This window comes from Pteronotus mesoamericanus, unplaced genomic scaffold (assembly GCF_021234165.1).
Source record: "Pteronotus mesoamericanus isolate MK-2021 breed Mesoamerican mustached bat unplaced genomic scaffold, CSHL_Meso_final contig_33, whole genome shotgun sequence".
Classification (NCBI taxonomy): Eukaryota; Metazoa; Chordata; class Mammalia; order Chiroptera; family Mormoopidae; genus Pteronotus; species Pteronotus mesoamericanus.
In genome coordinates this window covers 7,087,706-7,095,141 of record NW_026555135.1, presented here as the reverse complement: position 1 = coordinate 7,095,141, position 7,436 = coordinate 7,087,706, and the positions used below count along the sequence as shown (strand labels likewise).

General features: G+C 36.3%; 1 pseudogene; it reads right to left on the bottom strand.

The window, feature by feature from the left end:
• Nucleotides 1-5,965: 5,965 nt before the first annotated feature.
• LOC129072850 (uncharacterized) lies at nucleotides 5,966-6,132 on the bottom strand (annotated as a pseudogene).
• Nucleotides 6,133-7,436: the final 1,304 nt, after the last annotated feature.

Here is a 7,436-nt window from a genome sequence, read left to right as displayed (position 1 = left end):
GGCTACTCCTCGGGCTCCACAAATAACTGAAAGGCCAGGTAATCAAATATGATCAGTGTGTAGAAGACATCTATAGCAAAACTCCAGGAAGCCGTTTTAAATTTGCCTTTCGCTAAAGTCCAATTTAGTTGACCATTCAAAAATTTTCCTGTTTTTATGGGATGTGGATTTGTGTTGTGCCAGGTTAGTGTCCCTCAAAGTAGGTAAAATTCATGTTCCCAATTGTCTGGAGCTTTTTCTTCCTTGTAAGATTCCACAGATTGGTCCAGAAAAGTTAATTGTTCATAGATTTTTTTTCTTTTTAATTGTCTCTTTTTTATACAGGGGTGGGGGAGGGGATGTTAGGTATCGTGAGCCTGTCTAACACACAGAGTCCTTCAGTTATCTCAAATAACTGCAAGTATCTCCAAAACCTATTTTCCCTAGAGTAAACAGCCTTCATTTATCAGCTATGCCTTATGTGACATGGCCTTGAGATGCCACCTTCACAGCCGTCCCTAGATACCCATTTATTGCCTCCGTGTGTATACACATGTGTGTAGTTAAAGCTGAAACTGAAAGAATGAATAAAAGTTGAAAAAATGAAGAGAAAGTAGAGGAAAAACAATTTAGTTTTCTGGGATAGAGTAAGCCATTATGCTTTCTGTGTCTCAGTTTCTACATTTGAGAAAGAGACCAATTATAAATTCTATCACATGGAGTTGTGGGAAATAAGTGAAGGAATGGAATAAGAAGATGACTTGGCTTGGTGATGATGATGATAGGAAGGAGAAGGAGGAAGAAGAGGAAGAAGAGAAAGAGGAGATTTCTGGAAAGAGGGAGCAACAGTCAGAAAACCCAAAGGGAGGAGTATGGTAGGCTTGGTCAAGAAGCTGAATGAACAGTGTGTCCAGAGCACAGAGAGCAAGGGAGTGCATGGTGGAAGAGTGGGAAGAGAGGCCATTGGGATCCACATGTAGGAGAGTAAAGGCCTTTCAGAAGCCATGTCTGCCTTTTGATAGAACTGAGCATGCTCTTAAAGAGAGACCACTGCGTACACCCATTTTTCTCAGGAATTCTCCTTTTTTTCCCAACTTGTCCTTGGTTGTTCTTGTTTTTTGTATGACCTGGCTATAATGTTTAATGCTGTTTAGTGATTTGATAATTTTGCTTCTATTCCTATTAAATGTGTTCTTTAATTTGGGTGTTGCCTAAAACATGTGAAACAATTCTTCCGTCCCCTCCTTTGGAATTACCCTCAACCTTCTTGTGCCAGAGTATTTGTCAGTGTTTCAGTTCTCCTTCTGCCTTTCAAGTTCAGCTATACACAGTTAACTCCTTTAATCTTGTCTCACCCAGTTAGTCCCATTTTCTTAATCATTTTTGTTCCTCCTCTCACTATTCCCTAGAAAATTGCTTTATCTCATGGTCAATTTGTCACATAGCCATTTAATTTTTACCATGCACATAAACCCCTTGGTGAAAATAGCACTGAGAAGCATATTTGCAGTCATTGAAGATACTGTTTTTCTGAGTATATTTCTCATTCTTATAGACTGGCTTACATGCATAGCTCAAAAAGTTGAGTGCAATTAGCAGGATATCTGTGTGCTAATGACATTGCCATCTTAGCTATTCAGTATAATGGTGAGGTTGACTGGTGCAAAGAGTATGTATAGTGTAAAAAAAATCTGGACTGTGCAATTAGACAGCCCCACCTAAATAGCTATGACCGACTCAATTTCTCTAAGCTGCAAGGTCTTCTATTTTAGGTGGTGGTGCAAGTAGACTGCATCAGTCCAGCATCAGACTGGCAGGGTATATATCTCCACTTTCTCCTCTGCTAGTACTGAGAGCTCAGTTAAGTAGCTTAACTTCTTTTTACTTCAGTTTCCTCATATATGAAATGAGGATAATGCCCATATCCCTGTGAGAGGCTGTTGTAAAGATGAAATGTAGAGGGTTTACAAGACAGCCTTGTAGGAGGTGAGGGCTCAGTAAATGTTGGCACTGTTTTCTGTAAAATGAGTACAATAAAACCTACCTTACATGGATATGTACAAAATAAAACATGTAAATCACCTAGCTATTTCAAAATTTCATAGTTCGCTAAATGTAATCACTCTGTCTTCCACATACATTTCCTTTCATGAATGCACCATGTAGAGTTAAATTTTTCAAAACAGGATGAAAAATTCATCAGGTGACTAGTGGTAAATACAAATGAGTACTTACCAGTTTCTTGGAGAAATTATGGCTTTCTAAAAGTTTGATGCAATGAAAGAAATCACAAAGAGAAGATTGACATATAATATTTAAATGTATGCACAATGAAAAAACTATCAGAACTGATATATACTGGGAAACAACAGATAAGAAAAATATTTCTCCAAATATACCAAAGAAAATTGTTTTTGAAGATTCGATGAGATTAAATGAAATGATGTATGGGAACATGCATAAGTCAATTCTAAAACATAAAAATGTTTATGGTCTTAAAAATTACGCTACAATTTATTGAGCAATTAATTCTTATGCACCAGGCACTTATTATATCTGTATGATCCTGAGGCTGACTTGGGGCTCCCTGCACTTTAACACCCTCCTAATTTCCTGGCTTTGGGGTGACCAAAGCCTTAAAGGAAACAATTCCATTTATCTTGTGTCATCCTCTTCTCAGGCCCCTTAACTAAGCCCTGGGCACCTGAATGTCCTTGGGGATTTATTTGTACTGTCCCATTTCAAATTCAGTTCTTCCCCTAAAATGAATTCACGCCACAGATGTGAGTATAGGAACTTTAGGGAGAATTGGGGGTGTCACATGTGACACAGGATGTCACCACAAAGCCTTTGCCATATTTTTGTACTCTACCCCATCACCCTTCTCTTCTCTCTCCTTCCCTGGAACAAATTTCCTCCTTATTGCATGAATAATGGTTTCCTTTCGTTCTTAAAAGCCTTGAAGCCCACCTCAAGTGGGCTTATTAAGACAATTTCTGAACAAAGAAGGCCCTTTTCCAAAGGTAATTCTTACATTAGCCTCTAAGAGGATTAATTTTTTCTATGTAATTATGTATATTATTTCAAATCCTCACAAAAGTCATGTAAGATATGTCCCTACTCATATTCAGTGCATAAAGAAATGGAGACAAAAAGAGATGAAGTGCCTCCTTGAAAATATATGTCAATAGGTAGCTACATGGTCTTAATAATTAAAGCTATAATCTGTAAATATATAAACAGTATATGAGTGTATGTAAATAAATTAGAGAAAATACTTATATCTCAAGTGATATGAACTATCAATTTTCGTAACAGATAATACAAGCACTGCTTCTTTGCTTCTATCTATATAATGTCACTACTTATCTTAGTGATAATATCAACAATAATAACATGTAACATGAGTTGAGTGGTTATTGTGTGCCAGGCTACATTCTAGGTGCTTTACATGTAGGAACTCATTTAACCCTCATGACAGTCTAACCCAGCTAAATACTTTTATTATCCCTGTTCTACAGATAAGTAGAAGTATAAATAAATTTTAGAGCTTGTCCAAGCGCTTAAGCATACGGAGGCCAGAGGGAAACCAGCAGGTTCACATAGCCTCTAAACTAACACAGAATAAAAACTTTATTAGCACTTGCAATTGAAGACCTTAAAAATCACTCTATAGCAAATTCCAGTTTTACATTCTTTAAAACTAGGAAATGTTTTGTTTAAAAATAATATCAAGTACTAGTGACATTGGGATAAAACTGCATACACACATATAGTAAGTAGTCACAGAAAATTTTGCCTTTTGGGGAGATAAATAATATTTAACTCAATAACCTATCTCTGGGAAATTTATTGTAAAAAATATATTTTTTAATGTAAAAAAGAAAATATAAGCCATATTACTCATTGCCACTTAAATATCTAACAACCAATGGTACATCAATTCAGTGGAATATAATGCAAGTCATATGTAATTACATGGAAAAATATATACCTATAATGTTAGGAAATGAAAAATCAATGAAAAGACCATTCATGTATTATCTGTCTTTAAAAATATATTCTTGTGAGTAAAGACCTAAAAACATCAGTACAAAGTGAATGAAATTAAATTGGAAGATGACTGATTTTTTTAAATAATTAATCTAAAATTACATTTATGTTATTCTTTGCAAACTACAATAAAATTGGGAGACAATTTGGGGAACCAAAGGGGATGTGCTACGCATCATTCATGGCCACTCTCAGAGAGGAATCTAGCCTTGGACAGGGACCGGATACCAAGCTTTCACTCAGTTTGTCTTCTAAACATCTACAAACCAAGTAGCTTGTCCAGTCAACCGTGTGTAGTCACTGTCCCTCAAGCTTCCCCTTCCGGAATGCCTTTCAGCATCAGGAGTTACCAAGGAGAAACTGACATGCCCAGTCCCCAATTTCCTCATGAACTGCCACTCTCTGAGCCGCCATTATCATAAAACATGTCTTATCATTCAGCTGTTTTGGGAACTTGGAGAAAATTGAGAACCCCTGTAGACAGAATTAAATTTCTTACCTAGAAAACTATTTGCCCAGATCCTTATTACTCCTCTAAATGCCTTCATTTCTTGCTTTGAGATATGAATTTTCTTAAGTGTGTATTGTCTTCTCACATTGATTGGGAGCTGTTGAGAGTGGGTAGAATTGGGATCTGTTAATTTGGGTGTCACCAAGTCACAAAGATTTGCCGAAATTGTCCCTTCAGTATTGAGTGCTTTTTCTTCCCTTCACCTTCTAAGGAAATCCCACTCAAACCTCTAGTTCTAGTTGAGGTCACCTCTGTGCAGAGCTTCCCAAACCTCGTCAGGCAGCAAGAGGCGTAACTGCCTCTCACTTGCAATAATGCTCAGAACATCTTGTGCTATATTTCTGACAGTGGCTGTTTCGTCCTTGCATGGCAATATCCTTGTAATTATTGCCAGCTACACAAACATCATCTCCACTTGGTAAAATCTTGAGTAGAGCTACATCCAGGAGAATGAGAAAGCGATTACATTTGTCTTACCCCCTGAGAAGCACTATGTGTATAAAACACACTTTGCATATCCTGGTTTGATCACTTCATTGCACGAGTAATCTTACCAAATATACTGTTCAGTAATATGCTCTCCAAAAATCCACATAAAATGTAGTAAGAGAATTATCCATGCCAATTCATAGAGATTTGGTTTATTTTATTATTCTAAATAGGTCTATGGGGTGCACAATAACTTACCTAATTTTATTTCAGTGTATATTGAATTCAGTTGTATTTGATAATCACCATTCTTAAGTAATACTGCAGTGAATATCCGTCTGTATGTATCTTTCTTCACTTGTCTATTTTTTTTCTAGGACAAATGTCTAGAAATAAAATCTCTGTGTTAATCTATACTTACATTTTTAATTTGGATATATAACCACATTGCCCACCAGAAAGGCTCTACTAGTTGAAACCCCCATGAGGATGAATTGAAGTCCTTGATTTCCTTTGGCCTTGCCAGTACTGATTACTTTTATATTATATATATTTTAAATGCTTGTTTATGTCTCTGCCTTCCTATTAGATTGGTTTTATAGGGGGCAAGGATAGATAGTTAACATTTTTTTGATACCTAATTAGATATTTTCAAATACACATGAACACTTGGCAATGGAAAGCATTTGCCTTGTAAAATAAATGTGAAAATTTGAAATGATAAATCACGAAGCAGATTATACATACTCTATAATGTACCTGAGATGAGGTATTAAGACATTGGATACACAGACATGGCTTTGAATTCTGGTTCTGTCTCCTATTCACCCTATCCAGAACACAAAAAGTCTTTGAGTCTCAATCTCTTCTTCAGTAAAATGAGCACAGTAGTTCCTCTAAAATTCTGTTAACAGTATTAATATGAGGATTGAATAAGAAAATCCTATAAAATCTTGCTAATCTCATTAAGATTTATAAAACAGCAGCATTAGTATCAGCTGGGAGCTGATTGAAATGTAGAATCTCAGGCTATCCCCAGATCTGCTGAATCAGAATCTGCATTTTAACAAGAACTTCAGGTGATTCTTATTCAGTGTAAAATTTTAAACTGATCAGAACAGATACTACACTTGATCTTAGCCAAAAGGCTGAGAAGCGATTATTCAGTGTAAAAATTTAGAAGCACAGGTAGAAAACATTAAGTACAGCACCAGACTTATAATAGGTAATCAATGAAATAATGAGACCACAATGACAATGAGACCATCAGGACAATGATGATCCTGATGATGTGATGTATGTAAAGTACCCAATATTTAATAGACCATAGGTACCGTAGGCTTTATTAGCTGTTTGAGTTTGGCTTTAAAACAACTTGGGCTTTACAAAATGTTGTGTCTCTTTAATATATGTGAAAGTTCTATTTGGGGGTGTTCAGTGATGTGCTATGCAGTGGAAAAGAATGTGATTTACACTTGGCCATTCATTTGGGAGGCAGTGGAGCGTGGTGGGCCTTGGGAACCAGGAAAAGTTGGATTAGAGGCCTAGTTCTGCTTCTCATTAGCTGATAGATTTCAAGCAAATCACTAAATACCCTTGAGCTCTACTCTCTTCAGCTGGTTGTACTGAGACATTTAATAGTTTACCTGTAGAAAACCATGAACATTATTTGGCATATTTCAGGGTCAGGAATATTATCTTTTGACAGTTGCTGTGTGATAAGTTCTCAACAGTGTTCTAAATGCCTTAAGTAGTTATTTCATTTACTCCTCATGAAACCCAATAAGCTAAGATTTATCATCATCCCTATTTTATGGAATAAATAAAATAGTCTCAGAGTTAGGTTAAGTTATGCACCTAAAGCTACATAGCATCCTATGAGTGGCATAACTGAAGATATAAACCTAGACAGTCTGACACAGCCTAATTCACCTTTTTTCTTTCTGTCTTTTCTTCTTCTTCTTTCTCCCTTTCCTTCAGAAAGTGATGTTGAACTTGGTTTTAGAAGAAAAATAAGGGACTGCCATGTGCCAATTCTTATTTAACATTTTCCAAGAACTTTGTTCTTGTTCCTCATATTTTCCATTTTCTGTTTTTGTCCTCTCTACTTTTCTGGAACTCATTTTTTGATCAACTAGTGATCTCCGGAAGCACAGCATGGCCTTAGCAGCGATGCCGGCATACATCAAAGATTACTAAGGAATATTTTGTCTTTATTGTTTCATGTTTGGCAGGGCTTTTAATGATTTCTTTCACATGTAGACAATAATGATTAAAATGCTTATGTGTTTAATAAGTATCAGGCAATTTACCTGTAGTAACTCAGTCAATCCTTATAACTCATTGAGATAGGTGCTACAGCTGTCCCCAATTTACAGATTAAAAAAAGACACCAGAGAATTTATGTCACTTGCTCAAGGATACATGGCTGGTGTAGCTGAGTTTCAAACTCAGGTACCCTTGC